Here is a 23645-nt window from a genome sequence, read left to right on the forward strand (position 1 = left end):
TTTATCCAGTCTATCGTTGATGGGCATTTAGGTTGGTTCCAGGTCTTAGCTATTGTGAATTGAGCTGCAATAAACATTAGGGTGCAGACCTCTTTTTTGTTTGCCAATTTAAATTCCTTTGGGTAAATTCCAAGGAGTGGGATGGCTGGGTCGAACGGTAGGGTTATCTTCAGGTTTCTCCAACAGCTTAGCAAATGTTTCCACTTATATTCAACAACTTCTATAAACCACACCATTTTTTGGTGTACCAAACCCATTTCATTCCCCTAGTAACAACAACAGTAGCATTATCTGATGTTTAATCCTTGCAACAATACCTTAGAAGTAGATGCTATTTTTTGCTATCTCATTTTACAGATGAAAAAACTAAGCTAACACAGTCTGCCAGGGTTCAAACCCAGGAAGACTCCAGAGGTTGCCTTCTTAACTGCTACTGCTCATCGAATCTGAGATAATCTATTATTTACCCAACTTTACAGAAATGGCTATTCTGAAGAGGTAGTTAAGGTTTGGTCAATATTTCTAAAATCTCCATTCCACACTGATAATTTACTCCACAATAAGTCAGTATCTAGACAGTTAATACAGTGCTACTTAAAGTCCAGCTTTATCAACCAAGACCTGATGTCCCTCATCTTCTCCAAATTCATGGACCATATTCCATCACATCTAGCTCTTTCTAAAGAAACAAGTCACATACATAGCACACAGATATGAGGAAGAAGAGATACATTCAAGTTTTTTGACTATATGATCACCTCCACTTTAATTTTTTCAAATCATACACCTTTTGTAAAATGCTGATTAGTCACAAAGTGAGTTTCATTTCACTCATTTTATCACAAATGCTTATGTTTTTAACATGAATTAGAGAAAAGTTTTAGTGGCTAGAGGAACCTCTTCCTTCTGAAGTATCAAAGTAAAAAAGACTGGGTCATCTTTTTATTTAATATTGCCAATTTGTTATATCTACATTTACAAAAAAATCAAAGGCCAGAATATGTTTCTTGATTTAAACTCATGGGCAATGAACAAATTAATTAAATGTGGTCACAATATGGATCTTAATATTTCAATAAAACTAGAAGGCTTATTCATAAACATGATATACACATTCAGTTGCTGTATTATTTTTAGTAACATGAAAATTTTATATTTGTAATTATGCAACACATCTGTATTATTATTTTCAAAGAAAATGGGTGTGCCTATATGGAATATTAAAATCCCTCAGAAAGACAATCAATAAAGCAGAATGTCTCACTTACCTAGAATTAGCAGAGAATGAGACATTTTAGGAAAACGTATTCTGAGGAGATAAACTTTCTAATCCAAAATATCTATTTTAACGCTTTCAGTTGAAATATTTCTCTGTCTATAATGTATTATACTTCCCAGTGATCTGAGTATGTTACAATATGCTATATTCAGATGCACATGGATAGTAACTGGGGCCAAATGATTGGCCAGAGTATCACACGATATCCTTAAAAATTAAGATGCCAAAAGATATTTTTGTACAGGTGCACTACACACAAACTAGAAAAGGAGCAAGCATTGTTGTGCAGCAGTTTAAGCCCCCATTTGTGATGCCAGCACCCCATATGGGCACTGGTTCAAGTCCAGGGCTCTCTACTTCTGATCCAGCTCCCTGCTAATATAACTAGGAAAGCAGAAGAGGATGGCCCAAGTAATTGGGCCCCTGCCACCCATGTGGAAGACCTGGAAGAAGCTCCTGGCTCCTTTCACCCAGCCCAGCCTACCCCAGCCCCAGCCATTGTACCATTGCAGCCATGTGATGCGTGACCCAGAAAATGGAAGATCTCTCTCTCTTTCTCTCTTTCTCTCTCTCTTCTCTAACAATAAGAAAAAAGAAAGAAAGAAAGATAGAAAGAAGAAAAGAAAGAAGAAGAAAAGGAAAGGAAAGAAAAAGAAAGAAAAATAGACTAGAAGAGTGATTCCCACAGAAGGGAGGGAGGAACTTTGCTAGTTAGAAACGTCAGTCAAGGCTGAGAGGAGAGGGAGTTAATTTCTCAAACAGGAGACATTCCTCATCTGCAGCCAAGAACTCCCACAGAGGAGATGCCCTGTGGCTTTGTTAATTCAGGTTTTCTTTGCTTCTTGACCTGATGATATACAGACCTCTTCTACAGGTCTTTATTACATTCCTCTCCATCCAAATACTCAGTTCACTACTTCTAAGGTCCACAAGAAAGTTATTAGCACCATCTCTGGTTTGTATCTGCCACTGATAATTTTAATCTCTGCAAGCCACTGATGTCAATAAGATCCCTGATCACCTCCACTCTACTTTCTTAGTCTCCTGGCTTTCTTTTTAGCTTCTGACCAAGAAGGAGTAGGTTTGTGAAGTCAGTTACCAGCCAGAACATGCCTTTTGCTCTTGCTATCAGATCAGTGACTCAATGTGTAAAAATGTAATTCCTAGGTGTTCTTCGGCTCTGGCTGGCACCCATGTTTTCCTGCCTCCTCCCTTCTCCTCCCCTCCCAGTTTAGTCACAACTCAGATATTCAGTGCTTTTCTCACCACCACAGGAGATCCGCACCCCAGCCTTTATTTGTGCACTGGTATCTGTTCTAGCTGTCTAACAAGTGCCGCAAGATTTATCCTCGGCTTAACCAAGATCTCACTGCGGTCTGATTTTATGCTTTGGATGCTTACTACTAAATAATCCCTTGTGAGGAAACAAAATACTTTTTGTAAAAGGCAAAAGATTGACATGATCTGAAGAGAAAACAGAGTTTATAACAAAATAGTTTTGATAGGTTAATACAACTAGAGCTTTATGAAATATTCAATTTACAAAGGTCTATTAAAAACTAGGAAATGTGACCTCCCCATCCCCTTGCAACTGAAGGGACTGAAATCCACACACAAACACACTTATCAGTGGTCTACTGTAACACTAGCCCAAGTAGACGTTAAGCTCAGTGAACGTTTTTCCCCTATTGCTTCTTCCTTCCCACAACACTTAAAAGAGATCTGGTAGGGCCAGTGTTGTGGTGTAGCGGGTAAAGCTGCTTCTTTTGACAATGGCATCCCAAATGGGCACCAGTTCAAGACTCAGATGCTCCACTTCTGATCCACCCCTCTGCTAATGTGCCTGGGAAAGCAGTGGAAAATAGCTCAAGGGCTAGGGCCCATGCACCCACAGGGGGGACCCAGCTGAAGCTCCTGGCTCCTGGCTTCTGCCTCACCTAGCCCTGGCTGTTGCAGTCACCTGGGGAGTGAACCAGCATTGGAAGGCCTCTCTCTGTCTCTCCCTCTCTATATATAACTTTCAAATAAATAAACACATCTTTAAAAACAAATATTTTTTAAAAAGTATCTGGCACATTCAATAAGTCAATACATGAGAAATATTGAGGCTAAAGATTGAGGCTTATATAGCTTTACACAGCAGTATAAAAGTCATAAGAGATCCACATCCATGAAACAGGAAACTTGTATACATTTAAAATTATGATAATTCTATACATCTACTTTCTATAGTATTAATTTTATTTCTACTTTACCAACAGATGTGTTTTGATACACATCAATATTAATTCAGTCTCTCTCACTATTTACACATAAGGTTATACACTGGGCACTGTGGCCCAGCGGGTTAACGCCCTGGCCTGAAGCACCGGCTTCCCATATGGGCACCGGTTTGAGACCCAGCTGCTCCATTGCCGATCCAGCTCTCTGCTATGGCCTGCGAAAGCAGCAGAAGACGGCCCAAGTCCTTGGGCCCCTGCACCCGTGTGGGAGTCCTGGAAGAAGCTCCTGACTTCTTGCTTTGTATCGGCGCAGCTCCAGCCGTTGTGACCAACTGGGGAGTGAACCAGCAGATAGAAGACCTCTTTCTCTCTCACTCTCTGCCTCTCCTCTCTGTGTAACTCTGACTTTCAAATAAATAAATCTTTAAAACAAGACCTTAAAGAGTTTATTTAGGGGGTCCAGCAAGTGGCGAAGCAGGTGAAGCCGCCACCTGCAATGCCGGCATCCCATGTGGGCACTGGTTCGAGTCCCAGCTGCTCCACATCCAATCCGGCTCTCTGGGAAAGCAACTCATTGGGCCCCTGTATCCACATGGGAGACCCGGAGGAAGCTCCTGGCTCCTGGCTTTGAATTGGCACAGTTCCAGCCATTGCAGCCATCTGGGGAGTAAGCCAGCAGATGGAAGACCTCTCTCTGCCTCTGCCTCTCTGTAACTCTGTCTTTCAAATAAAATTAATAAATCATAAAAAAAAGAGTTCAGTTAGGGACCTGTGCTATGGCAAAGTAGGTTGAGCCTCCACCTATGTCCCCCAGCATCCCAATTGGGTGCTGGTACCTGGCTGCTGCTCTTCCAATCCAGCTCTCTGCTGTTGGCTTCAGAAAGCAGTACAAGATGGTCCAAGTGCTTGGGCCCCCGCACCTATGTGGGAGACTCAGAAGAAGCTCTTGGCTCCTGGCTTCAGATTGGCCCAGCTCTTCCCATCTGGAGAGTGAGCCAGCAGATGGAAGACCTGTCTCTCTGTCTCTCCCTCTCTCTCTCTCTCTCTCTCTCTCTCTGACTCTGTCTCTCAAATAAATAAATCTTTAAAAAAGTGTTAATTTATTACTAGTTGTTCCTTACAGAAGGAAATTATCTCATATCCTATCTTTATCCACATCCACAAATAGTTTATTTATGTTTATGTAGTTTTTTTTTTACTTATGTGATATATGCCCATGAAAATAGTTTGAAAACAGATCCAAAGAACAATTTTGACAATTATAAAATATGACTTAAAATTTTTTTTAAAGATTTATTTTATTTATTTGAAAGACAGAGTTACAGAAAGAGGTAGAGACAGAAAGAGAGGTCTTCCATCTGCTGGTTCACTCCCCAGATGGCCGCAATGGCCAGAATTGCGCCAATCCAAAGCCAGGAGCCAGGAGTTTCTTCTGGGACTCCCACGTGGGTGCAGGGGCCCAAGGACTTGGTCTCTCCTCCACTGCTTTCCCAGGCCATAGCAGAGAGCTGGATCAGAAGAGCAGCTAGGAATAGAACCAGTGCCCATACAGGATGCCTGTGCTTCAGGCCAGGGCTTTAACTGGCTGTGCCACAGCACCCACCCCAGAAATTCTTTTTACCTTAACAAACAGCAAGTAATGCTTATATATTGAAACTTCAAAAATGATTTATACTAATTACTCACAGTAGACAAATTAGCAGGGAAGAAATCAAGTTACAGATAAATATGGACAGTTTAATCTGGTAAAGGTAATCAAGAGAACCTTTTTTGACAAGGGAAATGTTTGTAATAGGAGAGTAGTTAGTGTTCCAGCAGTATGGAAAAATAGATTATGAAGGGTTCCAAAACTTTTAGATAAATTTTACCTTGATCTTACACACAATAAAACTCCAGAGTCAACTCTGAAATAGAACATTATGCCATGATAGAGTTGTCCTCCTAATAGCTCCTTGGTCATTTGGCTATAATCTGTACTTGATCCATATTAATACAGACTGATAAGGTTATTGTTGTTTCTGCATAAGGGCAATAAGAGTTTCAATTTTTATTATTTAATTTATTAATAAAGATCAGACAGAGAGAGACAATTTTTAAATCTTGACTCAATGTGTCATGATGGGAAATAAAAATACATTCAAAACTCACACAAACACATAAGCATACATTTTTAAATAATGTGTATGTTAAGTTCTCATATTGAAATGGATATTTTCTATAAGATCAGTGACTTAAGAGCTTTTTTCAATGAGATTAACCATTTTTTCAAGCATATTAAAGCAGTATTCCATTAGTGGGAATTGTTTGTAAAACTCAATCAGGGGGCCGGCACTGTAGCGCAGCGGGTTAACACCCTGGCCTGAAGCGCCGGCATCCCATATGGGTGCCAGTTCCGAGACCCGGCTGCTCCACTTCCAATCCAGTTCTCTGCTGTGCCCTGGGAAAGCGTTAGAAGATGGCCCAAGTGCTTGGGACTTTGCACCCTCATGGGAGACCCGGAGGAATCTCCTGGCTCCTGACTTCGGATCAGCGCAGCTCCAGCCATTGCGGCCAATTGGGGAGTGAACTATCGGACAGAAAGCCTCTCTCTATGTCTCCCTCTCTCTTTCTCTCTCTCTCTCTCTGCCTCTTCTCTCTGTGTAACTCTGACTTGCAAGTAAATAAATAAATCTTAAAAAAAAGTCAATTGGGAAGAACAGTGAGACTATTTGGATCAACAGAAACATCTAATACTAAGCCTTTTATAGAAGAACATCCACATGATGTACACATTTTTGCTTTCATTGTATCATATAAAAATGCAGATTTTCACAAATATCTACAAGGTTAGGAGTTTTAAAATAGCATCTCCTGCGATCTTCAGATACTTTACCATTAAACATGCAAAGAGAAGCTACATTCTGAGTTGTACAGAAGAATGAATTCATGTGGTCTTATAAGTTAGTAATTTGAAGGTCTTTGATGTGGGTGCTATTTTTGTATCTTCTTAAAATGAGTAGAATTCTGCTTTTAAACAGAACTGGGGGTGTGGGGAAATATCTGCATAACTCATGAAACACCTCTACAAAAGCCAACGGTAAACATCTTACTAAGAAAATAACTTGAAAACCATTGCTTCAAATGCTGAAACATGATAGCAGCTCACATTCTTATATAAAAAGCACAATAACTTTCCTTTTTTTCTGAATATACACTTATAGGCATTTATGCATTCATGTTTAATAACAACTATGATAAACTTCTGCTGACTTGGCTTTTTAAACTATAGTGAACCCCGAAAATAAAGATGGTTTACGGCCTTCTAATTCAAATAGCAATCTAAGATTTTTTTATGTCTGATAAGATGGAACTGGAGATTTTCATGTTTAGAATGTTCACAAGGACTATGCAGCAATGACAACTTCAGTGAATAAAAGCATCGCATCAGTCATTTCATTACTTCAAATTCGACTACACCTGTCTAATGTTTTCTTCGAGGGGAGGGGGAGAGGGGAACAAAACCACTGCAGAATGAGAACTAATGAATTAGTATGAGTATGGTTACCTCATAAAGTGCAAAGCAAACAGATGTTAATTGCTTAATTTCCTTATTTTGTGTGTTATTTTTCAGTAAGCAATTGAAAGGCTTTTACAGATTTTCTATCAACAATCTGTGGTAGTGAATTGAATTTAAATACAGCATTTGAGTCCACACTGATAATATTAAACATTCAAAAGAGAAGGGGACATAAAAAAAGTTCTACTTTACAGGAGAATGTCAGGTGATAAATAGAGAATGATGGATTTAGAAAATTAACATTTTCTAACAATCGCAGTTATAACTGATTCAGATTAGAATCTAATCAAGAGATGTTAAAATCACTTGAAATTTTGCTGGGGAACAGGTTATTTACATTATCTCAACACATAACCCCACATATCACAAATGTCTACATGTAAGATCAACACAGCAAACCAAATGACCACACTTAACATCACCATAAATGGTGCCAACTTGCCTTGTGACGTGATGCACTGAGGGCAAACATAACCTATGCAGCACTTTGTAAAATTACTGGCTTGGTCTTTTCAAAATATTAATTAAATGAATTTTTGTTATGTTGAAGGATTGTTCTAGATTAAAGAATATGAGGAAGATATGAGAAATAAATATAGTGTATAATCCCTCACTGCATCTTAGAAAAAAATAAGTTACAAACAACACTGCTGGGATAGTTGGGGAAATTTGAATATGGCCCCTAAATCAGATAACAGCATTGCCTCTGTGGTAAATTTTTCATAATTTTGATAATTATACTGTGCTTATATAAGAGAAGTACTCTTAGGAGTACCTAAGTATATAAGAATGAAGTGTTACAAATCACCAAATAATACTCTGAAAAGAGAGAAAAGGAGAAATAAAAAAAGATAAAGTAAAAACACAATAAGGTTAACAATTAGAGAATCTGGGTGAGAGGTAAATAGATATCCATTGGAATATTTTTTGTGATGATTCTGTAGGTTTGAATCTTCTCAAAATAAAATATTACAACAAAATAGTAAAATGTGTTGAGGAGGGGCTGGAGCTGTGGCATAGCAGAAAAAGCCGTCGCCTGCAGTGCCAGCATTCCATATGGGTGCTGGTTCGAATCCCAGCTACTCCACTTCCAATCCAGCTCTCTGCTATGGCCTGGGAAAGCAGCAGAAGATGGCAAAAGTCCTTGGGCCCCTGCACCTGCGTAGGAGACCCAGAAGAAGCTCCTGGCTCCTGGCTTCAGATTGGCACAGCTCCGGTCATTGCAGCCAATTGGGGAATGAACCAGCAGATGGAAGACCTCTCTCTCTCTGCCTCTCCTTCTCACTCTCTGTGTAACTCTGACTTTCAAATACATAAATAAATCTTTAAAAAAAATGTGTTGGTTGGGGCCGGTGCTGTAGCATAGCAGTTAAAGCCACCACCTGCAATGCTGGCATCCCATATGGGTGCTGGTTCGAGTCCTGGCTGCTCCACTTCTGATCCAGCTCTCTGCTATGGCCTGGGAAAGCAGTAAAAGATGGCCCAAATCTTTGGGCCCCTACACCTACGTGGTAAATCCGGAAGAAGCACCTGGATCCTGGCTCCTGGCTTCAGTCTGGTGCAGCTCCAGCCATTGCAGCCATTTGGGGAGTGAACCAGTGGATGGAAGAACTAACTTTCTTTCTCTCTCTCTCTCTCTCTCTCTCTCTCTCTGTGTGTGTGTGTGTGTGTAACTCTGACTTTCAAATAAATAAATCAATAGATCTTTAAAAAATATGTTGGGGTTTTCCTTAACACATTCAAAAACAAAAAGGACAAAATAAGGAACTACAGAATAATTGATCAATTCCTTCAATAGATGTACTAACTGCCAAAATTCCAATCTTATTTTAACTCATTTCAAATGGTTCATTTGTCATATACAAAAAGCTTAGAAAATATTTTGGGTATTTTTAATCAACTTCTTGAAATGTGATAACTCAAATAAAATTAAAATTATGTACTCATGTACTCACAATCTGATATGACATTTTATAATTGGACTACATTAAAAACAAAAGCATAAAATTGTTTTAGCAGCCATTTCAGCCTAGTCATCTGTTTAGTACAAGTAATTTTTCCAAATAAAGATCTTGCTTCATTTGCAATAATTCAACAGAACCCCCGAATAATGAAAATAGAGGCTTATGAAATATCATGAGATTTACTGATATATTTTCTGCCACTATTTATCCATTGAAATCCCCTAAATTTTTCGTTATATTATTTGTATCTCATAAAGAAGAAAAATGTATCATATATAGTTACCAATCTGAGAAAATGGAGATTTAGTATTGTTTTGTATCTTAATAGCAATTCATGTATTATTTTAACTCAATGGTGGGATAAATCGTATCCACTTTCCATTAGGTTTGTAAAGCTATCCAGAAAAAAATACATAAAAATTTCCTGTAAGTTTTCACATATTCAAATATTACTAAAGACGAAATCATGTCAGGACTATTCAAGGCATAAAATGATTCTAGATATTGAGTTTGCAGTAACCAGAAAATGTAATTAAATGAAGCAGAGGTCTATTAAAATATTGGTTTGCTCTGAGAAGCTATACTCTACCAAAATTATCTGTATTAGCTTACTTCATCATAAAATACGGATTCATTTCTTAAAGGAAAGTTTAGGTACAAAAAGAGGTAGAAACCACTCTAAAATTGTAATTGCAGCAGCGCAATGATTGGATATAAACATACCAAATTATTAACAGTGGTTTACTTTAAGGATTCTTAGGGTTCAGGTTTTTTTTTTTTTTAATTCTCTCTCCTTAACTCCATTATCTAATTTCCTAAAATGTATTGCATTGTCCTTATCATGAGAATACAAAACTTGAAAAGGATTTTCTTTAAATCAAAAAGTTAAAGGAAATATGACCTCTTGTATTTTATTCATACTACTTTAAAAAAAAAAGCCAAGTTCTTAAACTATAAAAGGTTTAATATTCCTTATCCAAAAATGCTTGGGACCAGAAGGAATCTGGAATATCTGCACAGACTTTACTGGCTGAACATCCCTAATCTGAAAATCTGAAGTCTGCTCAAAAAATTTCAGATTTCCCAAAATTTTGGATTTCAGATTTTTACATTAGGGATGCTGAACATGTACCACAAATCTCAAAGAACTACTTCAGAAAGTTGCTCTCTTCTGAGTTCATGTAACCTTAGTTTAGAAATAGTTATTGAACCCCTAATTTATAAAGTATGTATAATATTCAGCTGGAAAGATTTCACATTAAATGAAAAAAAAGTATATTACAGTACAATTTAAAACGCAGATATTTAAATATCGAGATGGAAGATTCAGGATAATCTTCACAGTTGCTTGTGTCTTTTCGTAAGGAGGGTAACTTTAAATGTAGTCTGTAATCTAGGGACTGTCTTAGAAGACTTGAACTTTTGAGCCGGCGCCGTGGCTCAATAGGCTAATCCTCCACCTTGCGGCGCCGGCACACCGGGTTCTAGTCCCGGTTGGGGCGCCGGATTCTGTCCCGGTTGCCCCTCTTCCAGGCCAGCTCTCTGCTGTGGCCAGGGAGTGCAGTGGAGGATGGCCCAGGTGCTTGGGCCCTGCACCCCATGGGAGACCAGGAAAAGCACCTGGCTCCTGGCTCCTGCCAGGATCAGCGCGGTGCGCCGGCTGCAGCGGCGGCCATTGGAGGGTGAACCAGCGGCAAAGGAAGACCTTTCTCTCTCTGTCTCTCTCTCTCACTGTCCACTCTGCCTGTCAAAAAAAAAAAAAAAAAAAAAAAAGAAGACTTGAACTTTTATAAAGATTGTAACTATAAACTGCCTTCTAAACTGACACTAAGCAACAAGGAATGAATTTGTGAATGCATTAGATGCTAGCAGTAGTTGTGGTTCAACACATTCATCCATAAAGATACATGAATACTGGGGCCGGCGCTGAGGTGCAGCGGGTTAATGCCCTGGCCTGAAGCGCCGGCATCCCATATGGGTGCCAGTTGTAGTCCCGGCTGCTCCTCTTCTGATCCAGCTCTCTGCTGTGGCCTGGGATAGCAGTAGAAGATGGCCCAACTCCTTGGGCCCCTGCACCCCTGTGGGAGACCTGGAAGAAGCTCCTGGCTCCTGGCTTCGGATTGGTGCAGCTCCGGCCATTGCGGCCACCTGGGGAGTGAACCAGTGGATGGAAGACCTCTCTCTCTGTCTCTACCTCTCTCTGTAACTCTGCCTGTCAAATAAATAAATAATAAATCTTTAAAAAAAAAAGATACATGAGTACTTCAAAAAGTTTATGACAAATGGAATTAAAAGGATGAGTTTATTTTGGTGCAAAAAATTGAAATTTATACATAATTGATTCATAATCTGTATTGTCTAAGTAGTATGAAAACAACTGCAGCAAAATTAATACTTTTAATTCAATTTTCCATGAGGTTTTTCAAGCACCCCTCATATGCCATGAGAACCATTTTAATTATTATTGTAATTACTTAAATGTTTAATATGTTCTACAGCTTACAAAGTGTTTCCTAACTACTAAAACGGCTGAGAAAGTACAGATAAAGAAATGTGGGCCCAAAAACCAATGAGAGTTCATCCCAAATCATTCAGTTATTAGGAGACAGAGCCATTACCCAGATCCCAGGTCTTCAAAGCCCAAATATTAACTTTGACTATGTTATAGTTTATTCTCTAGGCATCTATTTCATCTGGTGGTTTTCTACGGGTATGACTCACTTTGAACACCAAGCTGTGAGCCAAGACAAGTGAAGAAAAATACCAGCTGAGCATTCAAGGTGTTTCTAGTTGGGGTGAAGAAGAGCCACTTTTGGAATTTCTCCATAATGGCAAATAATGAGGTAGGGGTCCTCTCAGTATTCTTTAGTCACAGGTGGATACAAAAATCATAATCACTGTCAACAGAAGTGGCACCACTGAAATGGACAAACTACAGATACAGGGGCCAGCATTGTGGCACAGCGGCTTAACGCCCTGGCCTGAAGTGCAGGCATCCCTTATGGGCACCGGTTCAAGACCCAGCTGCTCCACTTCCATTTCAGCTCTCTGCTATGGCCTGGGAAAGCAGTAGAAGATGGCCCAAGTCCTTGGGCCCCAGCACCTGCGTGGGAGACCCAGAAGAAGCTCCTGGCTCCTGGCTTCAAATTGGCCCAGCTCCGGCCATTGCGGCCAATTGGGGAATGAACCAGCAAATGGAAAACCTCTCTCTCTCTGTGTGTAACTCTAACTTTCAAATAAATACATCTTTTTAAAAATTAGATATATACACATTATGTAAAATGAAAATAAGAGTATTTAGTTCGAATGTATGATCAAGTAGCACTTAACAGTTCTGAAGTTGCAAACTGAAGACAGTCCAAAAGGCATTGAAGAGAAGGCAGCACTCCATGGAAAATTCCGAAGCAGGGGAAGAGGCAGCGGACAGACCGCTAAACCTTGAAGTGTTCTGAGAGACCTCATGGGTGATGCTCAACAACTGTCCTCAATGGAAGGAGAAAACTTCCTGTGAGGAAAAGGAACTAAATGCATGGAAGAAAATTCATATTGTTCTTGGGGAAAAAAGGAAGATTTTGAAATGGTGGGCTGAATTTCCAACCAAAGAGGACTTCTTCCAGACTTCAGTTTATATGCAGTTCAGTGTCACAGGGAATGTAAATATGTAGCTATTGAACAAAAGATGTTTAATTATTTTATTGCAGTTAAGTCTCCTGCACTCAAAAATGTCTAAGGTGTATTAAGACATGGTCCTTGTCCTCTGAGAGCTTATAAGCATTTTAATTACACATTACTAATTAAACAAAACTAACATTTAATTGAAATTAATTATAAAAGGCAAGCGTACATAAGAAAGGAACATGGATGGTATAAAACTCGAAGAACAATGTTTAATCTATTTCAGACATCAAAAATAGCTTAGAAAAAATTACAGGCCACTGCTAAAAACACATTTTAGTATTAATATTTGGCTCTTAAAGCAGCAGTGTCATTTTCCTCATATGTAAGTGGTTCAGCATAGTTTGTACTGATGTTATCTGTTTGCAGTATCTGCTACAAAAGCATAAAGACTATGTCTGCTCATTTTTGGCCCACAGAGCAACATGTGCATAGAGTCATTTAATTCTCTGTGATACAACAGCTTTTCTATGGGCATGGCTCTCTTTATGCTGTAGCTATGATTAAACATTCTCCAGTTGGCAGAAAATAAGTATTGCCTATTAACATGTGGTGAAGGATTAAATATTAACAGTGTTAGAGAGAGTAAACACTGTAGTATTGATCATCATCCATAACTGCCTTAAATCTACTGGATCTTAAATAACTATTGGTTAAGAGGCCAAGCTTTGAAGTCAGTCTCACTGGATCCAAATTCTGGATCTCCTTCTTACTATTTAACCCTAGACAATATACTTGCTTTTCTAAGCCTCACATTATGCATATACAAAATGGGGTGATAAGTAGTATTATGAGGATTAAATTACTTCTGTTTTGGAGACTCCCTGGCACAGCTCCTGTATGCACTTAACATCCTTTAAAAGTTAGCTATTATTAAGTGTTAAACTCAACAAAATTAATATTAAATATTATTTTAGTTTGCTAGGACTACCATAACAAAATATCACAAACTGAGTGACTTAAATAACAGAAATTTATTCTCTGACGGTTTCTGAGGCTAAAATCTAAGACTAAGGTAACAGCAACTTTGGTTTCTTCGGAGGTCTCTCTCCTGGGCTTGCAGATGCTTATCTTCTATATCCTCACACAGACTTTCCTCTGCATGCACTTTGTGTCCAAATTCCCTCTTCTTATCAGGATACCAGTTGGATTGGAATTGGGTCCACCATGGCAGCCTTGTTTTAATTTATTCAACTTGTTAAAGGCCCTACTATTCAACCCTTTAAGGGTACTACATCCAAATAAACCACATTCTGAGGTATTTGGCATTAGTGCTTCATCATATGAATTTTGAGGCATACAATTTAGTCCATAACATATACCTTTTCTGGTTCCCAGAAAAAGCCCTCCCCTAAAGAAAATGTGAAACAAATTTTGCATCAATTCTCTAGTAATACTTTCCAGCTTTCAAACAACAAACCTATTAAAGCTCATTTAGGGGCCATCACTGTGGCGTAGCGGGTAAAGCTACTGCCTGCAGTGCCGGCATCCTATACGGGCACCAGTTTGAGACCCCACTGCTCCACTTCTGATCCAGCTCTCTGCTGTGGCCTGGGAGAGCAGTGGAGGATGGCCCAAGTCATTGGGCCCCTGCACCCATGTGGGAGACTAGGAAGAAGTTCCTGGCTCCTAGCCATCTGGGAAGTAAACCAGCAGATGGAAAACCAACCAACCTCCCTCCCTCCCCACTCCCTCTCTCTCTCTCTCTCTCTGCCTCTGCGTAACTCTGACTTTCAAATAAACAAATAAATCTTTAAAAAAAAAAGCTTATTTAATTTGTGGAAGATAGACAGATGGGTAAATAGACACACAGATACAAATATAAACATATGTATCTAGTATACATATGCCAATCACACTTTACAAAACAGCCCTCTGAATTCATAACCACTCTGCCAAAAAGGCATCGTTATCATCAAATAAAAATAAATGATTTCCCTAAAGTTTATAAACCAGTTACTATTCTTAATGCACAAGCAGGGAGTTTCTCTTTAGATCACAAGTTCATTTTTAGTCAAGAACCATGACAGGTTAGTGGACATTTATAAAGAGATCAGGACAAAAGCTAAACCCAGAAAGCTTTTACTATCTTTGAAAGAGTTGCTATTTTTTGATAGGCAATTGTAGTTTCAACCACAATAACACATGGCACCTGAATTATGGTGACCACAGTAAGAAAAAAATTTATGTTACTAGTCATATGACCATTATTTAGAAATGTAGATCTACAAAGCATTTCATAAAAGCTTATAAACTGGATACCAATTCAAGTTATGAATACCAGTGACTACCAAAAGGAAATATGTCAGGATGTACCACTCAAAGGATTCTACATAAACTTAATTGTCCAAAAAAAAAAAAAAAGCCCTCCATAGGACAAGGCCAGACTCTAACCAGCTTCCAGGGATCTGGAGATGAAGGCAATGTTTTCATGAAAAAGGTGATGCACAAACCTACAGAAATACATATCCTATGTAGTTCATATGATAAGATATGTGAAAAGGCTTTAAACATTCTAAAACATTTTATAAATCAAAGGTAGCATTTTTAGGATGATCTAATTCGGCTCTTATTGCATTCAAAGGAGTTAATGGTGGACCAACCAAACAATGTTTCCCTACTAGATAAGCAGGTAAAAGAAATTTAACCAAAATGGAAAATGGAATCAAATAGGTGGGAAAAAGCCCAATCTTTAGTATATAGTAAATTAAGGAAGGGTTTCAACATTGATTATAATATTCTTGAGTGATAATACTTTAAGTTTTATAATGGTAACAGCAAATTATCAATTCCCAACTTGACTCTCACTGGGATTAAACATGACAATAGGTCTGATCTGATTTCATCATCATTTAAAAAAAATCATCTATTATTTTTCACTTTATGTTTCTGTGTGGGAGCAAACTGTTGAAATACTTACTTAAGGTATGCTAGGCTGATCTTCTGTATATTAAGATAATCAAAAATGAATCTTGACGTGAATGGAGGGGGAGAGGGAGTGGGAAGGGGGGGGTTGTGGGTGGGAGGGACGGTATGGGGGGGGAAGCCATTGTAACACATGAGTCGTACTTTGGAAATTTATATTCATTAAATAAAAGATAAAAAAAAATAAAAAATAAAAGCTAAAAAAAAAAACAGCAAATTTTACACGTATCTCTTAAAGTACACATAGTATAAAAACTATATTACTCAACAACTAAAACACTTACATGAATATCTATACACATATATTATGCTATATAGATCAAAACACAGTTGAAAAGTAAAACAAATCTACTCAACCTTAAATAAAGGCCTATACTTGTTTTAAATGTCTTATATAAAGCATCAGATTTTCAACCTACTCTTCAATCTGATTACATACACGGAAATATTCTCAATAGAAATTTATAAGGTGATCACAAAAAAATACAGAACTAATGAATTTGTAATGCAGAATCTTACATGAAAAGCAAATCTTTTCATTTCCAGTATCAGGACATATTATAAAACATAACTACCCATATTCATAAATATTAATACAATCAAATTATAAATATGTCTCTGAACAATGCCAATACAGATGCTGTCACTTTAGACATTTTCAAATGCCCAAAGATGACTTGCTAATATTTCAAAACCTACATTATCTTAGCATTCCTTTAACCGTGAATTTAATCTGACATGATAAAATAATGTAATTTATGAGATTATGCTAGAAGGAAACAGATTGCTAGAGATTTAAATAATAAAACCTTTCAAAACATATGCAAATATCCCTATCCAAAAGAGGTATAATACACAAGTCAGCTTGCAGTATTAAAACATTAGGAAATAGAAATGGGCTACACATTGTATATAATGAATGTGAAATTAATAAAGACTGAAATTGGTACTTAATAGTATCTGTGTTATTTTTAAAAGATCATTTATAATATAACATCATTAAATAGTCTCAGGTCTTAGTTTCATCTGATTACTCAGTAAGTTTTCCTACTTTATATATACTCATTAAAAATAATGGCATTGATTATTTATTCTGATTGAATTTATATTTTTAACAAAAATATTCCCATCATAAAAACTAAATTTTTACAGTAGTGACTTCCTTACAATTTCTAAACCCATAGAAAAAAATATCAAATTGAAGTGCAAAAGAGATGCTTTAGCATCATGAAGCTGCAATGTCAAACTCCAATAATCAATGTTTTGTCTCCCCCTTCTGGACTACACAATTATAAAAAGACAAAAAATGGTAAAATACGACAATCTTTTGTCCCTGATATAATACAATTGGCCTAGAACAAGTTTGCATTATACAAGATAATGATTGATATATTACTCTATTAATAAACTAGTAAAGCTTAACATCTAACAAATACATACAGCCATGCTTAGTGGTATTTTAGGGATATTACTAGGTGGCTGACAGTAAGGAACACATCAAAAACATCTTGAATTTATCACTTTGATCCTGGCCATAAGTTTATACTTTTAACAGGACTTACTCTCAGTATTACCTTGCTTGCCAGCCTTGGGGAACAAATTCATTTGGCTTTGTTTTGAGAAAAAGGTCCTGCAATAGTTACTAAATTAGTGATCATGATTCCCACACCTTAATTAAAGCAGAGAAGCATACATTTCTGCCAAATCTTCACTATTATGGGGTTGTCTTCTTGACTGAGGTTATGTAGGTGTTTGGCCTCTTATTTATGTAAGATGATTTACATGGTAAATAATACTACAAGGCCACCAAAATGGTTAGCTCTTGTCCATCTGAGTCCACTAAGTCATCTCTATAAACCTTCATTATCTACTAAAACTATTCAAGCTCCAGTTTATAATCAGATAAATGTTATTGGAATAAACAAAAATAGCTCAGCAGCAATGTAGAGAAGGCATATTTTTTTTTTAATTTTATTTAATGAATATAAATTTCCAAAGTACAGAATATGGATTACAATGGCTTCCCCCTCATAACGTCCCTCCCACCCGCAACCCTCCTCTTATCCACTCCCTCTCCCCTTCCATTCACATCAAGATTCATTTTCGATTCTCTTTATATACAGAAGCTCAGTTTAGCATACATTAAGTAAAGATTTCAACAGTTTGCTCCCACACAGAAACATAAAGTGAAAAATACTGTTTGAGTACTAGTTATAGCATTAAATCTCAATGTACAGCACACTAAGGACAAAGATCCTACATGAGGAGTAAGTGCACAGTGACTCCTGTTGTTGACTTAACGAATTGAAACTCTTGTTTATGGCATCCGTAATCAACCTCGGCTCTTGTCATGAGCTGCCAAGGCTATGGAAGCCCCCTGAGTTCACTGACTCTGATCCTATTTAGACAAGGCCATGGTCAAAGTGGAAGTTCTCTCCTCCCTTCAGAGAAAGGTACCTCCTTCTTTGATGACCCATTCTTTCCACTGGGATCTCACTCACAGAGATCTTTCATTTAGGTTTTTTTTCCCCCCCAGAGTGTCTTGGCTTTCCATGCCTGAAATACTCTCATGGGCATTTCAGCCGGATCCGCATGCCTTAAGGGCTGATTATGAGGCCAGAGCGCTGTTTCGGACATTTGCCATTCAATGGATCTGCTGTGTATCTCACTTCCCATGTTGGATCATTCTCTCCCTTTTTGATTCTATCAGCTAGTATTTGCAGACACTATTCTTGTTTATGTGATCCCTTTGCTTCTTAGTCCTATCATTACGATCAATTGTGAACAGAAATTGATCACTGGGACTAGTGAGATGGCATTGGTACATGCCACCTCGATGGGATTGAATTGGAATCCCCTGGTATGTTTCTAACTCTACCGTTGGAGGTAAGTCAGCTTGAGCATGTCCCGAATTGCACATCTCTTCCCTCTCTTATTCCCACTCTTACATTTAACAGCGATCACTTTTCAGTTAAGTTTCAGCACTTAAGAAGAATTGTGTATTGATTACAGTATTCAACCAAAAGTATTAAGTAGAACAAACAAACAAAAATACTAAGAGGGATAACATATTAAGCTGCTCATCAACAGTCAGGGTGAGGGCTGATCAAGTCACCGTTTCTCATAGTGTTCATTTCACTTTAACAGGTTTCCTTTTTGGTGCTCAGTTAGTTGTCACCTATCAAGGAGAACAAGTGGTATTTGTCCCTTTAGGATGTGGGGAAAAAGGGACACTAACCCACTGTTGGTGGGAATGCAAACTGGTAAAGCCACTATGGAAGGCAGTCTGGAGATTCCTCAGAAACCTGAATATAACCCTTCCATTCAACCCAGCCATCCCACTCCTGGGAATTTACCCAAAGGAAATTAAATTGGCAAACAAAAAAGCAGTCTGCACATTAATGTTTATTGCAGCTCAATTCACAATAGCTAAGACCTGGAACCAACCCAAATGCCCATCAACAGTAGACTGGATAAAGAAATTATGGGACATGTACTCTATAGAATACTACACAGCAGTCAAAAGCAACGAAACCCAGTCATTTGCAACAAGATGGAGGAATTTGGAAAACATCATGCTGAGTGAATTAACCCAGTCCCAAAGGGACAAATATCATATGTTCTCCCTGATCGGCGACAACTAACTGAGCACCAAAGGGGAAACTTGTTGAAGTGAAATGGACACTATGAGAAACAGTGACTTGATCAGCTCTTGTCCTGACGGTTGATGTACAATGTAGAGAAGGCATATTTAAAGTAGTTAAAGTAATAGTCTGAAATAGAGAAGCAAATTATAAAATTGTACTGTGAATGCTACAAGAGCTACAGAAATGCTCTTGCATGGTGCTAGCTTCTGTGATTTTGATAATTTCTCCTTGATTAACATGTGTAACTGAACTCATCATCTTTTACTGTACACTTGGTCTTGCTCCTGACTTCTGTATGAATTCTGGAGTCATTTTAGTCACCCATGCTTGAAATTTCAGTCATTATTGACTCATACATCTCCTCTGCCCTTTTTAATCACTTGCTGAGGCTGATACGTTCTACCTTCACAATCTTTCTCTCGTCTATACCCTCCATTTAGTTCCTACTGACAACACTCCACATCAGGGCCGTGTTACTTAAACTATTGCAACCCTAGCTTGATCTCTCTGCCCTTGTCTCTAACCTCTCCAATCTCCGCTACTACATTAATCTTCCTCAAATACACCTTGGATTTTGTCATTTCAATGCTCAAAACCTTCCAGAGATCCTCACAGACTCTTAAGAAATTCCTTGGTATCTCTCTCCTAAAATGGCTTCAACCTATCTTTCCAAATATATAATTATGCTAATGTGTTTTTACACTTCTTTGACTAACTGTTGAAGTTGGTTATTAAATGCCCCTATACTTTCTCTCCAACACGGGCCTCTGTGCTGTTCTTCAAATACTCCAAGCACACTCCTGTACATCAAGGTCTTCTCCTTTGATATTTCCTCTTTCTAGACAGTTCTCCCCTGGAAATCTGCATGACTCTCCCTATTTTCCTTCAGGTCTATGTTGAAATGTCATTGGTTCAGAGACTTTGCCTATGTAAAATAGGCACTCTCTCCTTCCTCATCATGCTTTTGTTTGCTTCAGCACTTAATGCTGCCTACCGTTATGTTTGATATCTGTCTTATTAAATGTTTCTCCAACCATAATGTAAGCTCCATGAGGATCTGATTTGCTTGGTTCATCATTCTAGCACGTAGAATAGTGCTTGGCACATAACAGGTCCTCAGTAACTTTTTGTTCAAGAAAGGAATGAAACTGTGACTAGAGAAGCTTACAAGGTCACAAAGAATGAATGAGCTGGTGAATCAGGGATCCATACTCAGATCTCTCTAATGGCAAGATAAATAGTTTTCCCAAAAGCCCCTGCTGTTACCCTAAACACTCAACTATTTGTGTCACTAAAGTACCTTAAATCTAATATTCTAAGATGTGGCCATTATAATTCTATTTTCCAATTACCATAAATAATCATGCCAAGTTTTACATTTTTATTCACAAAAGTATGCTTATTTTCCCACCTGTGAATAAATTATTCTTGGCTTATAATGAAATCAAATTAATCATATTAGTTTTATAAATCTGATTTATACAATTTGTTGTAAAAAATAAAAACCATATTGATTCACAAAATTCTTTGATATTTATGTAGAAACAGAAGCCAGTAAAAAGTCATTCAGTTTTTTCTAACTTTATCCTATTTCAAACTTTCTTTGCATCTTCAAGTAGATATTTTAATTTCTCTTCATGAACAGGATATCAAATCCTCAAATACTGTATTACATCTTTAAAATAACCTTGTCACTATTAACCTGTGACTACATATGAATTTGTTCTCCAAGTCCAGCAATAATCCACATCACATAATACATGGTTCCCAATATATTAGCTAAATGCTCTTCCAACAGCATCTGAATCCTTCCCACCATTCTCAACCCATAACAAACCCTAGTTCTCCCTTCAAAATCTTCAAATAGCATATATCTTGTATACTCAACAAAAAAGACAAAAAGAAACATGCCTCATAGACTTAACTCATTTTACCATGTAGTCTTTATGTTTTACGCCTTTCACACCAAGTATTTTGTAGAATTCAGTTTACTCATTAAAAATTAATTCTGACCTATTTTTCATAAGGTTTTTCATATAAATAATACTTGTCAAAACTATTTTGAGGGGCTGGCATTGTGGTATAGCAGATAAAGCCAATGCCTGCAGTGCCAGAATTCGATATGGGTAGCAGTTCAAATCCCAGCTGCTCCACTTCTGATCCAGCTCCCTGCTAATGAATCTGGGAAAGCAGCGGAAGATGGTCCAAGTCCTTGGGCCCTGTACTCACGTGGGAGACCCAGACTAACCTCCCGGCTTCTGGCTTCAGATCAGCCCAGCTCTGGCTGTTGAAGCCACTTGGGGAGTGAAACAGCAGACAAAAGGTCTCTCTCTCTCTCTCTCTCTCTTTCTCTGCCTCTCTGTCTTTCAAATAAATAAATCTTTTTTAAAAAGCTATCTTGAATTTGGTATCACTGTCTTCATTTTATCAATGGGGAGCAAAAGCTTCAGAAAGGTGTAAATTATTAAAGGTTACACAGCTAGTATATAATAGAATCCAAACCCATATCCATTTACTTCTGGATCCATTACCTCTATTTGCATTCTTGAAAGAGTCTATATTTGGAACAAGAAAGCAGATACATGGGATGGTATAGGGCATTATTCAAGGATATAGATTATTAGAAAACAAATGGGGGATTATATAAGATATCCTTAAGAAATATATAACAGGAGCTATAAGAGACAGATTTTATAGGAGAGTTAAAACTAAAGTGCTATTGGAGTTCAGATAAATTACTAGGAGAAAGGGGGAATTGGGAATCAAGATCAACATAACCTTCATCAAAGAGCTGTGGAGATGGGCAGAATGCTTATAGAAGCAAAAAAAAATTCTATATAAAAAAGATTCCAGGAGCAAAGTTAGAAGCATACTGTCTGAAGCTAATGGGGTGATTATGTTCAGATAATAGGCAGTTTTCTAGTTTGACTTTTAAATTAAAATTTAAAAAGAAAAATAGTTCAAAGTAAAGCTGATAGTAATTCAAATTTAGGAGGGCCTCAAATGACTTCAGTTCTGCTTCTAGGTAACAGTGGACAGACAAAGGAAAAACATGACCATGCAGACCAATTCATTATATATTCCATGTTTTCAATTTTTATCTAAATTTTCTATCGCTCAAATTTTGACCACTGTATTTTAGTCCTGGTCGGGGTGCCGGATTCTTTCCTGTTTGCCCCTCTTCCAGGCCAGCTCTCTGCTGTAGCCCGGGAAGGCAGTGGAGGATGGCCCAAGTGCTTGGGCCCTGCACCCCACGGGAGACCAGGAGAGGCACCTGGCTCCTGCCTTCGGATTGGCATGGTGCGCCGGCCGCAGCGCACCAGCCGTGGCGGCCATTGGAGGGTGAACAAATGGCAAAAGGAAGACCTTTCTCTCTGTCTCTCTCTCTCACTATCCACTCTGCCTGTCAAAAAAAAAAAAAAATCTCCAGGCAATCACATAACTCAGAATAGTTATTCTAGAATTTCTTCTCTCTGGAACACCTCCAAGAAATCCATAACTGTACTTTTAATCAATGAACAAACACCTCCTATTTTTAAAGACTAATGAGACAATGACACATAAGCCCGTTTGTATATGCCTTTCACCAAAGTGATTTTATATATCATTTTCTCACTCCTTCTACTAGTTGCATGAAAACAACAACAACAAAGTCTTCGGTAAGGGGACTCTCCCACCTAAACTCTGAAACTAACCCTTCATCATTTCCTCGTTTAGAAGCTGATTCCTATAGTTTCAATCCTTTATCGCAGCATTTGAACACTCAAATGTGAAAAATAGGTTACAAGACAGTGTGTATAGAATAGTTTATATTGCTGATCAAACATAGCATCTATCTCATTATACTGTTTTTCCATTCGTTCTGGAAACCATATATATGGACCAAATATAGCTTGCTGGCCTGTCACTTTGCAATCTTTACTGTATTGCATCTTCAGGTCCTATCTTTATTCTGTTTCCTTTTTGGTCTTCATTAGACCTAGCTTCTTTAAAGGCACAAGCTATTGGGACAAAGGGACCTTCAAATGACTTACTATAGTACAATATATTAAATATTATGAGAGCTATATGCAATGGTGCTATGGGAGGGAAGGAGTTAACTAGCACAGCTTCTCCTAAGATTGACATAAAGCTTATTCTTGATGGCTATTTAGGAGCTTGCTGTACACACTAAAGTAGAAAAGGGAATTCCAGCTTAAAGAAATAAAATATATTTGATTTAGAGGTATTAAAGGAAAGAGTGTTAAGGAACTGCCAAGTGTTCCTAAATGGATGGAAGACAGGAACATGTAAGAAGGCAGATGGAGATGAAATTAGAAAAGGAGGCAGAGATGAGATCACAAAGGGTGACACAGAGCCATATGAAGGTGTGACAAG

General features: G+C 38.0%; 1 protein-coding gene across 3 annotated transcripts in view; it reads right to left on the reverse strand.

The window, feature by feature from the left end:
* The window catches only part of DIAPH2 (diaphanous related formin 2), a 938294-nt gene that overhangs the window by 816139 nt on the left and 98510 nt on the right, over positions 1-23645 (reverse strand). The window lies entirely within an intron of this gene.

The sequence above is a fragment of the Oryctolagus cuniculus genome, chromosome X, assembly GCF_964237555.1.
Source record: "Oryctolagus cuniculus chromosome X, mOryCun1.1, whole genome shotgun sequence".
In the NCBI taxonomy this organism is placed as follows: Eukaryota; Metazoa; Chordata; class Mammalia; order Lagomorpha; family Leporidae; genus Oryctolagus; species Oryctolagus cuniculus.